The sequence below is a fragment of the Leptonychotes weddellii genome, chromosome 1 (assembly GCF_054177405.1).
Source record: "Leptonychotes weddellii isolate Sample4059 chromosome 1, ASM5417740v2, whole genome shotgun sequence".
Classification (NCBI taxonomy): Eukaryota; Metazoa; Chordata; class Mammalia; order Carnivora; family Phocidae; genus Leptonychotes; species Leptonychotes weddellii.
The window spans coordinates 148,541,084-148,561,482 of NC_138369.1; the positions used below are offsets into that span (position 1 = coordinate 148,541,084).

A 20,399-nucleotide genomic window follows, 5' to 3' on the forward strand; every position below is an offset into this window, starting at 1 on the left:
TTCCAAAAGAACCTTATTGTAGACGTCTGTAAGACAGCCCACATCATGAGGAACTTGTAGAAGGTATCATATTATAGAAGGAGGGCAAATTATTCCAATGTGAATAAACATACATCTGAAAAATCATGATCTATCCCATCACAGCATCATGATGATTGGATTATTTTATTAGGACAAAATTGGGAAATTAATTGTACTTCTATCTTAATTTTTCAAAAGAAAAAAAGCAGTAAAAAGTCATGAAATTTCATCAGAAGGAAGGGAGTTTTATTTTGTGTTTAATTGTTGGAAACTCCTACTAAAACTTGAATCTATGAAGGAAGAGGCAATCTTAATGTCACACTGAACAAACTCAACTACTCAGATCCAGCTTATATTTCTAGCCACTTCTCCCTGCAGTCCTCCTTCTTCACAAACCCCCACACCTACAATCCCATAAACTCAGATACTGCATTACTCACAGATTACTGAACCTATCTCACCTTGTCTTACTTTCAAGCCTTTGCACTTGCTACTTCCTCTGCCTAGGATATTTCCCTCTACCTTATATACCTGGCCAAGGATCAGCTATCAGTTTTGTTTGAGTCATTCTTTTATAAAAGTTTTGTCAAATTATATGTGAATGAGATAAATGTAAAATAACTGGTTGGATGTCCTGGGTCACAAGTTGGAAAGAGATACTTATGGGAAAGGTAGTGGGGTCTGAGGTAACATGGAAATCAGTGACTTTTCATGATAACGAAGTCTAGATGCAGAACCCAAATACTTATGGGGCATCTGCCATATATATTCATTGATGCCAGTGCTCAAATGCTTAAGCCTCTCATTACAGAATCTCCCTGGTTCTACTTTTGCCCTTTCCACTTAAAAATGGACTTAGTTACTCACTTTTTCATAGATGGATCTCTGCTTTTGCTTTTTCCAAGTACAAGTCTGGTTCTTAAGCTCAGATGTCATTGACCATCTTTTCATCAAGTCCAAGGCCACTATTTTCCTAAATCAAGAAACTGAAGCCCAGAAATCTGCAATGACTTGCTCAAAGCCATATGATCACATACATACCAAATCAGGACCATGTTGTAGACCTCCTGACAATGAGGTCAGCATATTTTCCTCCCCTAGAATTTCAAAAAGTATGTTTCTGTGAAACACTAGCTTCTTGGGGTGTTGATAGTGCTTAATACATTAGTTCTGTGATCAACTATGTTTGGGAAATTCTGAATTTAACAGAGTTAAGCTGATTTATTTACTGGGAAATCTTCAGTATACTAACGGGTATTATTTAATAAATATAACAATGTGTCCAAATTCTACTTGACTGAAAATAATAATTAGCAGTGGAAAATTTAGTAAGCATTTTATAAAAATAGTAGAGCACATTGGTTAGAACAACGTGCTTGCATTTAAATGTCAAATGTTACTATCAGGTATGACTTTGTCAAGTAATTTCATCTCTCTCTGCTTCAGTTTATCTGGAAAATCAAAATATAACATATATTATATAATACATAATAAAATTATAACAGCACCTGCCTCAGAGAGTTGTATAAGGACCACATGTGTTATATATGTAAAGCCCTTAGAGCAATGTCTGGCACAAAAGAAGGGTCCAATAATGGTTAGCTCATATTAGAGGAGATAGATTACACTGCAATCCAGGCAGCAAATATCTTAATAAACCTCAATTAGTATTTTATTATCTCCTAAAGGCCTTCTTTGGTTTGTCCACCATGGCTTTTTCCATGATTCTTTCTACACAGTATTCAGATATAGCCCCTGCTCTTTTCCCTTCCTTTTTATGTAGAGTTGTTTCTTTGTTCTGCATAAAACTTGGGTGCCAGCCAAACCACCCTTCTACCCTGAGTTAATTTCTTCACAGCTTCTTTTTAAGAAAGCAGGATCTCCCTTCCTCAGCACCACACAGTAGAATTCTCCTACCATTAAGAAGAGAACTCTTTTCTTGGCATACATAGAAAGTCTTTTCTTTCTTAACATCCTTAAAGGGCCAGTCTTTGGGAAATAGTGACTTGCAGGCACATTCTTCATACTTAAAATCTGTAATTTACATTCATATTTCTCGGGCTTGTTCCACTTTGAGACTGTTAGAATTCATGTAACACAGCTTAGATGGCTGTAACAAAGAGCCTCAAAACTGTATCAGCTTAAGTAAGATAGGAATTGGCTTCCCTCTCATCTGCAGGTCTGTTTAGGCAATTCATGGTTGGTAGGGAACATCAGTGGAGCTGGGAAACCAGGCTGCTTTTATCTTTTGTTCTGCTCCTCTTTAAAACTTAGCTTCCACCTCTTAGCCCATGATGGCTGCTCTTTTCCCACCATCATATCTACATCTCAGCCAGCAGAAAAGAAGGAAAAGGCAAGGGGAAGATGGCACACATGTTCTCCATAAGGGCATGACCCAGACGTGACACAAATCATAAGTCTGAAGGACACACTTCATGAGTCAACTAGGACATATTTAGCCATGTGGTTATGTGCTAGCCAAAAGTTCTATTGCCTTTAAGGAAAAAAAGAAAAATGGCTGTTAGATGCCAAACAGCAGGCTCTGCCATGTCTGGTTGAAGTGAAGCTGATAATTACATGACTGACAGTCCCTATGGACAAGACTCCCACAACAAAAATCTCCCCGCCCCTACTTTCCACTCTAAACTTTGGCTAATTCCTTCAGCCAAAATATTCTAAGCAGTCCTTAAAATGAAACAGAGGTATTATTTGAAGAGCTGAAGTGAGGATAGGTTTCTAAAAGGAAGGAAGGAAGAAAGCATACAAAAAAGAATGGAGGTGCATTTTCAAGGTTTTGTAAGCACTTGAATTTAATCAATTTTGTAATTATTAAAATTTAAATAATTTTATGAAATACAATCACTTGAAGTTTTAAAGATAGATGGCTTCCTGGTCTTGGAATATATGCCTCCTCTGTCTGCATCTACTTGTTTGGCTAAAGCATTTTGATCTATTGTGAGTGGCAAGATGAAATTAGTTTCTATTCTTTGTTTCTACCATTTCTTAAATAATTTCTGCTGTATGGCATTTGTTTTATATTTTTATTGTTAATAATAAAAGTTAACATTTTCAGCACTTCTGCTTAACTTCCCTCTACTAAAAGTCTAGTGATGTATATACTATTGTTGTCCCCATTTCACAGATTTAAAAAAATCGGGACTAGCAAGGGGTATATATAGCCAGGATGCCAGCCCATGTAATCAACTCCCTGTAGACACCAAGCCTTAAAAGTCTGTGCAATATTTTTATCAAGCTAGCAATCTCTTTATGAAAAACAAAACAAACAAAAAACAGAGCAGGTGATCAAACATTCCATGCAAACAACCACTGCAGAAGAAACAAGAGATTGTTTAAGATAACAGAAAAACTAAAGACATGACTTAAAAAAAAAAAAAAAAAAGTAGGGTTATCACTTCAGTGTTTCTAATTCCAGGATTTCAGTGATTCCTCACAAAGACCGTGACCAGACCACTTCTTTTACCAGACAGAAATGAAAGTAGAAAATACAAAATATTTTCGGTAAGGAATAGCCTGGAGTTAAATTATTTAGAACAGACGAATGATAATGTGCGTAGTTTTAACTAATCATTTTCCAAGCGTAGGTAACAGAGATGGAGAGAAATCCCCAATCCATCTTCTTATTTAAAATGTGTGCTGCATTACACAGCCCTAGATGAACAGGAGAGTGTGAGCTGGGACTGGGCACTGAGCACTGGGGAGGCTGGGAGAGGTCGCTTGCTTGCCTTGAGCGTTCAGATGCTGCGAGAAATGTGCCGGCGGGAATTGTAACCAGAAGCTTAGAGCTCAGCGCCCGGCTGCCGCTGCCCTAGGCTGTGCATGCATTTCTATGCTGATTTACTAGGTGGCGATATAATCTTAGAAATAAGTATCCACGTGCGGGTGCAAAAATTGCAGCTCTCCATTTTCCCGCTGATGCTTTTTTCATTCCCAGTATTACTTTGCTCTCAGTTTTGCCCTCTTTACTGAAATTTTGTGTCATCTGAAAAACTATTAAACCATACAAACTGGCTTGAGGAAGAAAAGTTCAAAATCCCTCTGTGCCATCATCTGAATACAGGTGTTGCTACTGCCAGTTCCTGAGGGCTGGCTAACCTTCATATTTATTTCTTATATATCTGTGCATCTGGCATTCTCTTTCTTCCTGAGATATTAGAGAAGTAAACTCTTTCTCTCATGTACATATTTCTCAACACTCCAAGAGATAGGTCTCCTTATGGCCAATAAAAAAAAGCAATTCACCATCAGATAAATATTTTTGTAAGTCTAAATTCCTCACCCTACTCCCTCCGCTTATCCTATCTTCTTGCGTCTACCTCCAAACCCAAAGTGCATAGCAATTCTGGAAGACCTTATAAATTCTCAATAAGTAAATATCAGTGAAAGTGCTTTATAAGCAGCTAAAAAGCATAAAAACACTACTAGCTCCTATTAGTTTCTAATATCCATTTCTAATATCCAGGGCCAAAGTGGGAAATAACTCATTTTGAACTGGGGACAATGAGAAGCTTCCTCCTTCCCTGGGTACTTTTAGTTATCCTGAGAAAATACCATCCTACTGGCCCAGCACTGATAACCCAAAAAATGCCACCACTACAAGGTCATATAATTTACCCACTAACATTAGATTTGATGGGGCAGCAAACAGATGGCATTTCTGGAAGTACCAGAGCAACACAATCAAGGCATGGCTTGTGGAAGATTAGCCTGGCAATGAGAGTGGGAGGGATTAGAAAGGGAAACAGATTAAGCCCAGAAACGAGATAGAAAAGCAAGGAGATAATTTTAGGCTCCAGGAGAGGAAGGTCTGGGGCCAGCAAAGTGGCAGTGAGAATGCATTAACAAAAATAAGCACCTTATAAGCTAGTTATTATAATCCCTACCTCCTCCATGAGGACACTGAGGCCTGGAAAAGTTAAGAGATTTCCTAGGGCAATTCTCTCCCCATTCATTAGTGCGCAGGTAAATGTTAATACAGCACAATAACCACGTCTCTACCTTTTTTTTCTGTCAGAGCAACCAAAGACAAGCATTGCTATATTAATAATTGCTTGGGACTCAGTTCTATTTATTATATAGCTGCTGCATGCAACAGGGAAACAGGAAAACAACACATAGCATTCGCTATGGAACACCACCTGCTTCATCTATCTAAGAATTTGTAAAATACTTCATCGGTCATAAAGTGCTTTCTTCCTAAGTCTTTAACATTTAGTTGCTTCTAAGCACTACTGAGGCAGGCGTCAACCATAAGAGGATGGACATACTGGCCAGGCCACCAAGAACTGGATAAGCAAATTACTTATCCTCATCCTTCTGGTCCAAGCTCTGGCCACCAACAAAATTCAAAGAACATGGACATCAATTAATCTTCTAAGCTGGTCCATGCAATGTCCCATCCAACCAGACAGGTCCCTTAGAGTTGTGCTGGTCCACGGTTCAAGAAGCAGAAGTAGAAAGCAGATCTTTTCACTCCTTTCCCAGGATTGTTTCCATGGAGTGTCCAGTTTCCTGCTGGTGACCTGAAGATGTCAGTGACATGTAGGGAGCAAATTAAGATCTGCTCAACAAAAAGAGTTATGCACTGATGGTAAAAGTCTGCAAGTAGTCTATTACATAGTAATAGGCATCTATCTTCAAACAACATCATTATTTAGCTCATTTACTTGAAATAAAATGCTGGATATAATTGTAGTTAGGACCATCACTGTTACTTAAGAAAATAGGGGCTTAAATAGTCTTATATTGTAGATATTTCCTTTTTAGGACATCTGTCATCTCATGAATCATTTCTTTTCAGGTTTCTTCCTTTAAGTAAGATGAACACTTCTGTGGATCATGTTCATTTTTTTTTTTTTTTTTTTAGTGGGAAGAATAAAACAGGGGCAAGAAATATAATGGGAGTTTGGAAAATGTAAATATTTATACCCTGAGGAGAATTAAGTCAATTCGATATGGTAATGTTTTCAATGAAATGCTAATAAGCAAATGACTGTGTAATCTCACATTCTCCTATGACAATCATTTGACAAATCTCAAAATCGGCTCTGTGATATGATACAAAGGGGCAAACCTTCAAGGGCTGTTTTCTTTTGGTGGCTGCTTAATTTTGGACTGCAAAAAAAGGACACTTGGTGAAAGCAAATACTGTATTACAGTTGAATTATGGCTACACTGACTAATTGCAGTTTTGTTCCCTAAAAACCTGTGTGGGTTGGCAGAGCCATGATGAGGCATTGTTTGTAAGAGGAGAGAAGCAGCTGTGGGGAATTGGGCTGCAGAGGACTCATTGACTTCAGTGCCAGCCTTAAGATTTGTGAGGTTAGGAGACTAGAGTAAAATATGAAGCTGCCTGACAGCAAAGCTGTTTAAAACTGACCTTGCTCACCTTGGAGAATAACCAAGGAACTGATTGTTCCACTGCAGTCTACAACTGCCAACCATGAGGAGGCTCAACGTCAGGTTGGCCGGAGCAGTCACCACCAGGGAGAGTTTGTGCATAGCCATGCAAGTAATATTGGAAAATTCACCCACCCACAGCAGAGTTCTTCCTTCACTGAGTACCACAATATTTGTATAAACTTGCTGCTTTTTCCAATATACCTAACTTATCACTAGCTATTCTATTTGCAAGAAAGCCTTTCCTTTAGCAAGAGGGTGAGAGAGGGTGATTATAGCCAGTCATGGTTCCCTGACTAATAATGTTGTTCTGTCCACAGGGTGGCCTAGATTAGAACAGAACATCAAGAAGGAGGAAACAGGATTTTTTTTAAAGCCTCTGACAAATGAGGAAATGAAAAAACGAAAATGTATCCTGTTTTCTTCCCAGGGATAATGAGGCAAAAATATCTCTTCTGAGGGAGCCCAGAAAGGTCAAATAAATTACAAATTTAAAAGCTAGATTGGACCTCTGGGCTATAAGGGACCTATTCTGACCAATTCTCTCACTACACAAATAAAGAAAACTGGGGTTCAGAAAGCTATGTGAATTTGCTCAAGGTCAGGCTATATACTATATTATTCAGTGTTCTCCAGGAAAACAGAACCAACAGAATGTACAGATAGATAAATAGATGATAGATAGATAGAAATATTTATTATTATAAGGGAGGTAGAGCTACAGAAAGAGATAGAGAGATTTAATATAAGTAATTGGCACACACCATTATGGAGCCCGATAAGTCCCAAGATCTGTAGTTAGCAAGCTGGAGACACAGGAGAGCGAAGGGTATACTTCCAGTGGGAATGTTGGTTGGCTCTAGAACCAAGAAGAGCTGATGTTTCTGTTCAAGACTGAAGGCAGGGGAAAAACCATGTCCTAGCCCCAAGAAATTCCCTCCTACTTGAAGCAGGCTCAGCCTTTTTTTCTATTCAGGCCTTCAACTGATTAGATGGGGCCCGCCCATTTTACTCTGTCTACTCATTCAAATACTAATCTTTTTCAAAAACACCCTCACTGACACGCCAAGAATAATGTTTCACAAAATGCCTGGGCACGCTGTGGCCCAGTCAAGTTGACATGTTAGATTAAACATCACACACAGCTCACTGGAAAAAGATTCCAGCTTTGACCAGCTCTCCTGATTTCTAGTCCAATTCTCTTTACACTATGCCACATTGCCAATTCAAAATGAAATTATGTGCAAGGCATTTGTATAAGGCTCATTGGTTCATTTTAATCAAGTCAAGATCCCTTGGGATGAATTATGTGGGACGTTGTTCACTGTACTGATATTTGGATTAGAAAAATAAGAATTATTGAATTGTATTTGAAGTTCTCAGGAACCCAAAACAATGTGCTTGGAAGAGTCATTCCTCACAGATAATCAGTGTTCTATCAACAGTGTCAGGGTTGGGGTAGAGTGTATCCTCTGCCTGAGTACCCATAACTTCCTAGAGTAGAGTTTATAAAACTAGTACTAAAGAGAGAGGTCTCTCTCAAACACTGTCCACTTCCACCACCACACACCCTTAAGATCTGTAAAATTTACCCAAACAGGTCACATTATGTCTATTTTTCTAAAGAGGCTATCAATTGGTTTTCATAAAACAAAATCATTCATTTAATAATTTTCCTGGAAGATGTACTAGCAAACTTCACCTCTGGGTTCTCATAATCTATTGTCTGATTATATAAGACCAGGAATTTGGGGATGAAAGATACAAGCCAAAAGATGAATCTATAGCATGTGTGCCCATGTGCATTTTCCCCACTAAAAGAGAGGAGATGGGCTTAATAACAAGGAAACCTCACAAAACAATAGTCACAAGGGCGAATTCTAATTTTTCCCTAGAATGATTCAATAATGACAAAATAGGTGTTTTTTATTTTCCTAAATTCATGAGAATCATGCCCTCTACATTGGAATATATATGGAATAAAGGTGGAAAAATAAGGGCGATTCCATTATTGTTCAGAATTCTGTTGTTCGTGTATTGAATGGGGCTCATCTAGTCTCATTTTCTGTGTGCTGTGAGAACTAAGCCTACATGAGTATTTCTCCAAATGAGAAAGCAAAAACAATTATATCATTTCTATTTTATTTCAGCTTACTTAATAAAGGAGAAACAAGAGAGTTTAAAATTAATTGCAAGAGCCAGACTAGTATTGGGCAAGTTAACGAGGCACTTTTATGAGCTGTAATTTTTATTTCTTTATTTGTCCAATTAATTATTTATTATATGCATTGGATATGGCCAGTGTATAATAGCCTTCTGGGTGCATTTAATGCTGTAATTACCCTAAAATGAGCCCTGCCCTTACAACTTGTAACCTAATCAGACTCAGGAAAGCAGAACATTCACATATGGAGTAAATGGAATTTGCTGAGCTCTCTCTCAAAGTGAGATTTCAAAGAAAGTTATTTTCACCCAACAAGAGGCTGTGATGATTTCTGTGTCTATTAATCAATGAGTCAATAAATAATTAATTACCTATCATGTATAAGACACCGTGGTAAGCAAAATGAGATTACAAGAGCACATGACATGCTGTATATCCTAAAGCATATCTAGCCATGACCACCTACTATGTGCCAGGCACACTACATACAGCCTCTTTCAAAGCTTTACATTAATTCAACAATGAAGACATTATCATCCCCATTCCCTCCTCTTACAGACCAGAAAGCTGATTCCGTAGCTTGAATGGTACATATCAACAGTTTCCCTGTTAGCTGTAGCACTAGCCAGACATAATATGTGGTTCCCATTCTCGGTGATATTTAGAAAATTCATTAACTTGCTTATGTGCTGATAAAATAAAATTAGTACTTTTTAATATTGTTTTTATTAGGTGAAATTCCCATAACATAAAACTAACCACTTTAAAGTGTAAAAGTCAGTGGAATTTAGTACCTTCACAATGATGACAAATTTATATTTTAAATTGTCTAGCTTGCTGGTGTTTTAGGAAGAAGGCTCACTGACCTGAGAGTCCAAAGTTCTGCTTTTAGTTCACATTCATCCAAACCAAATCTGTGACCTTGGCTAGGTTGTTAAACATCTCTAGAACTGACGTATCTCTCTGTAGAATGGTCAATGATTTTCACTGTTTGAATCCAAATCACCTTGAGAAGTGTTTAAAAATATCTGGCACTGTTCCATTCCCAGAGCCTAATTTCAGTAGACTTAGCATGTGGATTTTTAACAAGTTAAGTTTAAGAACTAAGAGACAATTATCTTAGATTATTTTAGATAATTTCTAAGATTCTTTCATAACCTTATGTCTTATGATTCTGAGAGCCATGATTTCATAGTACAAAGCCAGAGTTACAAAAAAAAAAAAAAAAAAAAGCTCCTTAAAAAAAAAAAGTCTCAAATTGAATAGAGGGGCATTAGATTTAAGACTTGTGTAAAGCTATCTGACATTTTTTTTTAATGATTAAAATTATTTGGAAAGTTATATACAAAGTAGATGTCTTTAGTCAACCAAAAAACAAAGGGCTCATGTCATTTGTATTTATCAAATACCCATACTAATTCCTTTCTCAGCTACTTCCTTCCTTGATCTCCGTTTGCCATTTATAGCTTAAGTTCAAATGGAACATTCAAATTGTTGATTGCTGGCCAATGCAGCGCTTAAATGGCCTACTATTACTTAATTTAACATCCATTCAAAATAGCCACTCTCTGCTATATATCCACTCTATTTTCATGCTTCTGAGGTGTCTGATGGGTCAATACTGTTGGTTCCACTGAGTGAGTATAAATTTGTACAAGTTGATTCTAAATAGTTTATATTTCTATCAGCCACACCAATGTGAAAATGATTTCTTGACAAATAAGAAATATGAATGTGGAGCTGAACATTGTGAGAAATGAATTCAAGTCATGATGACTTTATTTTCCTAAGATCTAGTCTTACTGGGCAACAATATTCTTGGTATATTACTTTCTACCAAAGCTCATTTCTGGTATATATGAGAATGGTTTTTTTCCCAGTCCATTTCATAACAGATGTCATAAATTTTGCATTTCCTATTAGTCCATCTTCCCTATTCAGGAATCTCCCAGTGAAGATTGTTGTTCTCAACCTTTTTAAAAAATGCAATGCAGTCTTTTTAAAAATGCTGCACAATGGACTTAAGTATTCTTCCCTGATTATCAGATAATGGCCTTTCCTGATCTTATTAGAAGATATCACTGCACACTATTTCAATAACAGGTGTCTGTCTTGTTTTATGATGTCTTGCAAAAGAATAAGACCCTCCTCTCTCACCCTTAACTCACTCCCCACACACACACACATACACAAAGCCCTAAATCCTTGAAAGTCTTCTTCCTCCTTTGATGAGCTTATGACTGCTTTTAATATTTCACTGGGACAAAGGAGAGGGAAAGAGGAGTGAGAGTTTGTACTGAAGGGCTGTGGATCCTAAGATACTTTGCTTAATTCAGCTCTGTATTCCCACCCAGCCTGCCCTACAGGATTTTCCGTTTCTGTTTAATCATCTGGCCCAGCCCACCTGTTCTTACCATCACTGAGACCCTGAGATCAGCCCTAACAAATCCCAAACTCCCACAGAAGTCACCATTCCCTTTGTCCATCAGATTTCTTCCTCTGTTAAAAGCACCTGCTGTGTTAATCATCCCCTTTCCATCCCAAGATGTGCATTTGCCAAATAACAGCCAATGGTGTTTTCAAGCAGGAGTAGGAAAAAAGTACACAACACATGAGAAATAGCCACAACTAAACCAAATCCTCCTGGACAGCTTAAGAGTTTCCCAGCAGTAAAATGATCTCCAAAATTCAAGCCAGCCAGTGAAACAGACAGGTGGTAGCCCTATAATAATTTCTGTTGTAGTAAATGTGATTAACTCATTGTTTATTTATTTGATAACAGCTAATAATTACATAAAATATGGCGATAGTAACCAGAGGTCAGAAATTCAAAGTCCATACCAGTTACATGTACAACATTCATATGTGAGTAAGGAAACTTTCAGGTCTAAGTATCAAAGATAAGCTAAAGACCAAAAACAATATCCACAACCATAAGCAAACCCACTCCCTAGGTAAACTCAACCCTCTCACTTGCTAACATTTCTGAGGGAAACAGAAGGTCTCCATTTAACAAATAAGCCTTTAGGAAATGAAATTCCTTACCAAGCCAGGTTGTCAGATAAGAATTTCTTATGCTTGAAGAACAGAACTTGTTTGAAATGCCTCCAATCTGGTAATTAGCTGAATACACCAGCTCTAGTCCAAGAGTTCATCCACTTTTGAAGCAAGATTGGGGAGGACATGCCATCCAGAGGGCATGTAACAAGTCTTCCAGGCTGAAAAATACCTGGTACTTTTAAGAACCCAGGTCAATGTGGCTGGAGTGAAGTGAGTGAAGGAAGAGTAACTAGAGTTGAAAATGGAGGGGGAGGCCCAATCTACATCCCTGTTCACAGCTGAAGAGATTTAAGGGTCCATTCCAAAGGGAAATCACTCTAGTGGGTTTATATTCTCTGGTTGCTGTGTATGGAATGAACCAGAGGACAGAAATAGGAGAAGCTTGAAGGCAAATTGGCATGCTATGACTGCCCAGAACTTGGCCAGCACTATCTTCTGTGTCACCAAAATATCCACCTCATGTATGAAAAATATCCAGCCATGCCCTCAGTGCTCAGTAGGGTAAATCACTCTCCCTATTATGTTATCCCTTTGTGCTATATATTTCTTTCACTTGGCATAGTATATTGCATACATTTCTGCTACTGAATTAAATAAAATAATATAAGCGAGGTACTTATCTCTGTGTTTGATACACAATAATTTTGCAAATATTAGTTCCTTCTCTTTCTCCTGAGTCACTCTTCATTTTCTCTCCCCTTCAGGGAAGACTGCTGTGGATTACTTTACCTAGAAATTTTCAGTAATGCCACAATCAAAGGAGTTTGCAGAGCATGGCTGATAGGGCAAAAGAGGAAGTTGGAAAATATGGGTAAACAAAGTTGGGGTGCCAGCCATAGATACTGAAAGCCAAAGAATCAGGGCTTTGGTGACTCAGATGAGAGCTTGTAGGAGTTTGAAGATCACATGAAGGAAGGGATGGTCCTTTGTGAAGACCTGGGCCAGATTGACTTTACTGGTGGGGAAGCAGCTTAAGTGATAAGAATAGGGGAATAGTCCCTGCATCTTCTTCACTGATATTTCCCCATCACACAGCCTAGGGCTAGGTATATAAGAGAGCTTAACAGTGGTGTGGACAATTATAAGTAACTATGCTGCAGAGAGAGAAGCTGTTGAATTGAGGTGCATTCAAAACCTTCTTTGGGGTAAATACCCAGTAGTGTTATTGCTGGGTCATAGGGTAGCTTTATTTTCAACTTTTTGAGGAACCTCCATACTGTTGTCCAGAGTGGCTGCACCAGCTTGCATTCCCACCAACAGTGTAGGAGGGTTCCCCTTTGCATCCTCGCCAACATCTGTCATTTCCTGATCTGTTCATTTTAGCATTCTGACTGGTGTGAGGTGGTATCTCATTGAGGTTTTGATTTGGATTTCCCTGATGCCGAGTGATGTTGAACCCTTTCTCATGTGTGTTTGGCCATTTGGATGTCTTCTTTGCAGAAATGTCTGTTCATGTCTTCTGAGGAGATGGCTGAAGAGCCCAGGGAAAATGACTCTATCTAACCTTGTGTTGTATGGAGAATTAAAGTGTAGCCTGGTCTTGTAGATAACTCTCATGTAAACAACATGAACACAATCAGAGAAGAGTGGCCATGGCTTGATTGTTGGAATGCAGAAAGGAAGGACAACCAAGGAAGAAAAACGCATAATTATGTTTTACTAACAAGATCATCCCATAATAGATTCATGGTAAAGAAGTATAAGAACAGCAGAGGGCTCTTTTTCAAGAGTGCCAGAAATATAACTCAGATCTAATGTGGTTTCAAGTTTTTGAGCACTTTCCTCTATTTGGGGCTCCCTTCCATCCTTGCCATACATTGTACTTTAAAGTTTTAACTATTGGTCTAAGTCTGGTGTTATCCTCTTCTTTCTGGCAAAGGTCACAGTCTAGCCATTTGACTAGTCAATGGCTCATTAAGCCATTTAATGAGTGGCTTATTTATTTCTTCCAACTCCTGATAGGGATAGAAGTCCATCCAGTACTCATTTATAGGAATACTCCCCAAAAAGTCACTTGAAGTTTCAATGCCCCTAAAGAGCACTATTTATCAAAGTATTTGCCCAACTCCCTGGTAAATCTCTGAGGGTTATCAAAGAAACTATGGAAGCCAAATTCTAACAGTTGGAGATAAAGAACCCACCTGCATCTGATTCACACTGTAAGGATCTCAGGTTTAAACTGAAGCCTATTCCCAGAGATGGTTCCCAAAGAAGGGCAACTGTAAAAGGAGGATTTGCAGACCTAGTCCACCCACACTCAGGTAAGGACTGATGGGGTCCAGGCACCAGTGACTATGGTAAATGGTGAGACAGTTTAGGGTTATCTGAGTGTGAGACAGAGTGTTTTCAGGAGGAAAATTTTCTGGCTTTGGTTAGACATGACTCTATTGGAGAGGGTGCTGGCAACTGTGGAATTACCTTGCGATTTAGCGTTATGTACTTCCTCAATAAAAGTAATTTATCATCCTGTAACCACTCTTCAACTTTACACTCTCCCACACCCCATCACACACATATACATGCATACATACTTGAACGCACACCAAGATTTGAACAAGGCAACCAAAAATCTAACACTGAGGCTGATGGCAAGCTAAGACAAGATAATCAAAACAAAGTAGAAAAAAAATGTCTTAGGAACAAATAACACAGTATGCTTGGATGAACTTGCCTTATGTAGACTTTTCCAAAATGTATATTTTCAGACAGATGCATTTTTTCTCATTGTTCAATAATAAAGGGAAAGATAGGAAGAGATAAAAATGGCTTACAGGGTGAGGACATAGTGCTAGAAAATGTGGGTGGATTGCATATCTTGCTTACCCCCAAACCTCAACAGCAACCATACTTTTTTTTCCACCTGACATAGTCTCCAATTCCCTGCATACCCACCAAACCAAGGCATAAATTAGATGCCAGAATCCTCAATATATACTAATTTTCTGATTAAATTCATGAGTAATAAATAATTTGCATATACATTTGGATCGGCTAGTTTTTCACCATGATGGATAAAATTATTTATTTCCCTTTGGTGAGTCAAAGGCATACAGTTACTTAACAGCCTTGCCTGAATCTACTTCCAAAAACATTCACTGTAAGTCTTATTTCAAAAGCTCTAGTGTTTTCCTTCCCCTAACCAAGCTATAAAATCTGGCTCTGTCTTGTTTAATGCATCCCCTCATCTCATTACCATATCCTGTTCATATAAACAGTATAAATAAAAATTTAAAAAGAAGGGAGCATTACATTCATGGCTTAAACTTGTGTAAGTTTTTACTTAAATATAGCCAATTAATAAGTATTAAATGAATATGCTATGCCTTGCTTATGTTTGCAAACATAATTCTTTTTAAAATTTTGTGCAAGTAGGTAAATAGTTTACGTGACAGCTTCTATCCTAAGTTCTAATTATTCTGTATGAAGATAGGTATGTAATAATGAGCCACCTTCAACTCCTGAACAGGAAATTGCAAGTGCTTTGTTCCTTAGTAGTGATACATTCAGCAATCATTAACCACCTTAACTCTTTGTTCCATAAGCAGTAATAAAACTAGTATTCTTTTAAGAGCTAAGACCATAGACATTTTGCCTAAGATTATGAGTGAAATCGTTCTCAGGATAAGCATTTAAAGTATGTGGAGTGTTTAAGATTTTAATCAAGCACAGCTCTGGACCACAGTGCATGGGATATGAAATATTGATGAAATCTTAGTTGATGAATGAGCACACTTAATGATACATTCCATTCCTATTTAGTTGATTAACTAAAATCTGAGACATTTGAAGTAAACAAAAACAAAAAGGTGGGGCCTACATTATACAAACTTTCAGATAACATTTCCCTTTTGATGGATATGGGAAAGAAAAAAAAAGTAAGAAGTACACTTAATCTTTGTATCTTAAGCAAAACAGCAGGTACCAGGGTCTAAATTCCTTAAAAAAAAAAAAAAAACTAACAAGATTTAGGTTTTCATATTCATATTGAATAAATTCTCTTAAATCAGTCTTCATTTCTCTCAACCCTTTATTCCTTTATTGCCAGTATTAGGACTCTTGTTGTGGAAAGTGATAGAACCAGGTTAAACTAACTCAAGGAATATCAGGAGTGTTTGTTGGTCAACTCCAGCAATGGCACTTAACCAACAGACCACTGAAATATACAGATGCTGGAACAGTTACAGTCAGATCACTGACCACAATAAGGAATTTCTCTCTCTCTCCTTGTCTATTTTCCTCTCCCTCTCCCCACGTTTATGAATGCTGGCTTAATTATTCTTCTTCCTCACTGTGCATGGCAGAAAACCTAGGCACCCACAATTTCCATGTTTAAATATCTTACAAGTGCCATTATAGAGACTGACTTATTCTACTTAAAACTAAAAATTCCTGAGGTTCCCCTATGCCCACACCTTTGTGTCATTAATTCTCCTCTGATTGTCCTATTTCAACTGTTACAGGTTTCCTATTGTGACCCTGACTGATATAAACATGCAATCAAGAATCACCATGTATTTCAATGCCATAACAGTGGAAAACACATTCAAGAAAGAGAATAACTTGACCTGAGTTAAGAACAGTTAATAGAATTCCATGATGTAGGGCTCCATGGAAACAGTACATCAAAAACTAATTATGTAATGTATGGTGATTAACGTAACAGAAAGAGAAAGAAAGAAAGAAAGAAAGAAAGAAAGAAAGAAAGAAAGAAAGAAAGAAAGAAAGAAAGAAAGGAAGGAAGGAAGAAAGAAAGAAAGAAAAGAAAGAAAAGAAAGAAAGAAAGAGAATAGTTAATAGAGCAAGGAAAACAGGATTTTAAAATATATCCTTGGAGACTTGTGCAAAAATACTGCAATCTAAGTAAAGGGGACTTTTGCTTCCAGATATGATGAAGTAACTAATATTAATTACTTCCTTCTGTCAAAAATAATTTGTCCATTTACTGGACAAAATGTATGAGGCCACTACTTTTAGGCATTAGATAACAGGGAGTGCAATACTACAAACCTTGAGTGAAGGGAAAGCTCATGAGATGAGTCCCATGATCACCCCAGTTTTCAGCCTGGAGATATTTCCTGAACTTGGCACAGTGAGCTGGAATTCAGAGAGAATATGGAGGTCCTATTGAACTGAGAAGGTAGACATCAGGGTTTAGGGTAGCTGAAGTAGCTGGAACCCAAGGGCCTGGCCATCAGACAGGAAGAGTTGTGCAGGGAACAGGCAGAACTCTGGGGGATCAAGGCAAGTCTTCATTAAGGGATGAGCTGTACATGTGCAAGGCAAACTTTATCAGACTTACCAGAAAACAGCTAGGTAGCATTTAGAGCTCAACATTAGAGGTTGAACAGGGCTGGAAGTGGGAGTCTGCTCCAAGCAGAGAGAAAAGAACTTTTTTTTTTTTAAACAATATACTTTTATTATTTCATGGTGTCTGTGTGTCAGGAGTCTGGGTGTGGCTTAGCTGAGTGCTTCTGGCTGAGTCTTGAAGTTTGTTTGTTTGTTTGTTTTTTAATTTTATTTTATTATGTTATGATAGTCACCATAACTTTTAAATACTGGAAGTATCACAGGGATCCAGTTAAGACATTTTAAGTTTTAGTATGAACTACTCTAGACCTGTCCAAAGAAACCAAGAGCCAAGCCCTGCCAAGAGCCTCAGGGAACATATAATTTGGAGGAATTTTAATTTTGACAAGTTTGAGTGTCTTGGCAAACACCTTATGCTTTTGTTTGATCTGTATTGAGCAAGTGGAAGCCATGTTTACACAAGCTAAAGGTATTTCATGAATGATTAATTTTTTTTACTAGAACAAAAGTCAAGACACTTAGAAGATAACAGAATCCATATTCTCTACAATGTATTATCTAAATTGTCTGGAATGCAAGAATAAATTATAAGATATGCAAAGAAATAAGAAAATGTGATCCATAGTCATGCAAAAAAGTAGACAACAGAAACCAGCCCTGTGATAGGCTTAATGTCATCTTTAGCAAATGAAGTTGTTAAAGGAACTACTGTAGAAGCCAAAGGAAAGATAAGGGAAAAAATTTAAATATGGTATTTATGAGCAAGCTGAAAAGTATCCTTAGCAAAAAAATGGAAACGTAAAATAATAAAAGGACTGAATGGAAATTCTAAAACTGGAAAGTAAGTGAACTTAGAAAAGAAAATCACTGAAAGGACTTTCAGCAGATTGGAGATCATTGAAGAAGAACTCAGTAAATTTGATGATAGGTCAATAGAAATTACCCAATCTGAAGAATAGCAAGAAAATTGAAGAAAACTGAAGAGAGCAATAGTGACCTGTTAGATAGGAAAATTGTCTTAACATGAATGTCCTAGAAGTAGAAGACATTGTGAATGTAGCAAAGAAGTATTTAAGGAAATAGTGGCCAAATTTTTCTCAATTTTGATGAAAAACATTGACTTATAAACCTATAAGCTCAGAAAATGCCATATAGGGTAAATACAAAGAAAATATCTAAGTACATCAGGACTGAACTACTAAAAAGCAAATATAAGGAGAAACTTTTGAAAAATGGAGAAAAGAGGCACATTACTTGCAGGGGGAAAACAATGAACTGACAGCTGATAATGACACAAATTATACCTGATTACTCATGAGAAATAATGGAAACTAGAAGATAGAAGAAAATATTTGAAGTGCTAAAAGAAAAAAAAATTGTCACCCCGAAGTTATGTATCCAGTGGAAATATGTTTCAGAAACAAGAATGAAATAAAGACATGTCCAAATAAATTAAATCTGATGGGATTCATTACCAGCAGGACTTCACTACAAGAAATGTAAAAGGATGTTCTTTAGAATGCAGGAAAATAATGGCAGGTGGAAACTCAGATCTATTGGGAGGAACACAGAGCACTGGAAATGGAGGAGATAGGGGTAAATATAAAATAGTACTTTTTTTTCTTGTCATAAATTCCTTAAAAGGCAACTGACTCTGAGGCAAAAATAACATTGTAAGGTGGTGTTTATAACATTTGCTGAAAAAAACAATGTGAAGATAATAGTAGAGAAATGGAGTGATGGGTAAATGGAATTGTACTGTTATAAGTTTATTACATTTATCAAGTGGGAAGTAGGAAGTATCAGGGATGAAGTAAAAAGTGGGAAATAGGAAGTCATGCAATGTTAACTTTACACAGACTTTGGTAAGTTAAGCTGCACATTGTTAGGCCTAGAGACACAAAAACAATAACAAAACTAAAGACGTATAGTGAAAAAAGAATAGGAATAGATACAATAAAATTTAATACTAAAAAAGTATTGAATTAACCTCAAAGAAGGTAGGAAGGGAATAAAGGGAGAGAAAAAAGCAAAAGGAACAAAGGGAGAAGAAATGGCAAAATGATAGACATAAGCCCAACCACATTAAGAGTAAATTGACTAAACACTCCAATTAAGAGGTTGGAGGTATCAGTCTGGATAAACAGCAAGACCCAACTGGGCAATAAAATTAGTCTCAAAAGAATTCAAAATATAACTTGTCTGTTCCCTGACCATTACAATCAAAACAATGAAATATATAGAAAACTACCCCCAATTTATTTGGAACTTAATTAGTATGCTTCTAAATAACATTTAAATCAAAACAGAAATCACAAGAGATTTTAAAGAAAATTTCAAATTGAAGAAAAATGAAAACATTATATGTCAACTGAAGAAGCATTTAGAAGGAAATTCATAGTTTTAAATGCCTCTATTAGAAAAGGAAGATGTAAAATAATCCAATAGTTCACATTAAAAAGCTAGAAAAATAAGCAAATTGAAATTAATTAAATAAGAGGAAAGACGTAAAGAACAGAACTCAAATAAGTAGAAAACAAACAAAAAAAGAATATGTAATAAGTAAAAAGTTAGCTTTTAGCAAATAGTAATAAAATTGATAAACCTTTTACAACATTAATAAGGAAAAAATAAACAAAAAGTATCAATATCAAGAATAAAAACAAGGATATCACTTTAGATATTATAGGCATTAAACAGCTAAGTGAATATTATGAACAATTTTATAACAATAAGTTTGATCATTTATTTTTTATTTTTTTTAAATGTTTTATTTATTTATTCATGAGAGTCAGAGAGAGAGAGAGAGGAAGAGGCAGAGGGAGAAGCAGGCTCCCTGCCTAGCAGGGAGCCCGATGCAGGACTCGATTCCAGGACCCTGGGATCATGACCTGAGCTGAAGGCATACGCTTAACCATCTGAGCCACCCAGGCGCCCCAAGTTTGATCATTTAGATTGAATAGAAAATTACTTGAAAGACACAATTTACCAAAATTGAAATAAGAAAAAAGAGTGAATCTGAATAACCCTATAATTATTTTAAAAAATTTTTTACAGGGGGGGGCGGAGCAAGATGGCGGAGGAGTAGGAGACCTGGATTTCGTCTCCTCTGAGGAATTCAGCTGCATAGGGATCAAACCATTCTGAACACCTACAAACTCAACAGGAGATCGAAGAAAGGAATAGCAACAACTCTCTCATCAGAAAAGCGACCACTTTCTGGAAGGTAGGACGTGCGGAGAAGTGAATCTGAGGCGATATTCGGGAGGATAGACGGTGGGGGAGGGGCCTCCGTTGGCCGCTTCTGGCAAGTGATAGAGCCACGGAGCACAAAATCGGAACTTTTAAAAGTCTGCTCCGCTGAGGGACGTCACTCCGGTGGCTAAGCGGGGGGTGGAACCCTCCAGGACAGTGTGGTCTCAGGACCCTT

General features: G+C 37.3%; 1 long non-coding RNA gene across 1 annotated transcript in view; it reads right to left on the minus strand.

Moving 5' to 3' along the window:
- LOC145716095 (uncharacterized) overlaps positions 1 to 20,399 on the minus strand; it is a 388,856-nt gene that overhangs the window by 359,692 nt on the left and 8,765 nt on the right. The window contains exons 2-3 of the long non-coding RNA XR_014138453.1: positions 9,469 to 9,565; positions 889 to 1,007 (exon numbers count right to left, since the gene is read on the minus strand). This is a non-coding gene — a long non-coding RNA (uncharacterized LOC145716095). The remainder of the gene's footprint in view (positions 1 to 888; positions 1,008 to 9,468; positions 9,566 to 20,399) is intronic.